Source organism: Austrofundulus limnaeus, unplaced genomic scaffold (assembly GCF_001266775.1).
Source record: "Austrofundulus limnaeus strain Quisiro unplaced genomic scaffold, Austrofundulus_limnaeus-1.0 Scaffold431, whole genome shotgun sequence".
Lineage (NCBI taxonomy): Eukaryota > Metazoa > Chordata > Actinopteri > Cyprinodontiformes > Rivulidae > Austrofundulus > Austrofundulus limnaeus.
Window position 1 is genome coordinate 1 of NW_013952833.1, and position 234 is coordinate 234.

The window sequence follows — 234 nt, forward strand, 5'->3', positions numbered from 1 at the left end:
ACTCCACACAGCTCCGTGTGGACAGACTGTCTGTCTGAACAACGCTTCAGCACAACTACACAGAGTTTCTTAGCCTCAAACAGCGCTAAACTCCCTACACGTTATGTTTATTTATATATAAACCGTGCTGACGGCTCTTGAGTCGCGACCTCAAAGCTTCGTCATGGAGTTTAAACTGGTTACATTCCACTCATGGATATGCGTATTTTACGCATGAAACCAGACCAGACTTAT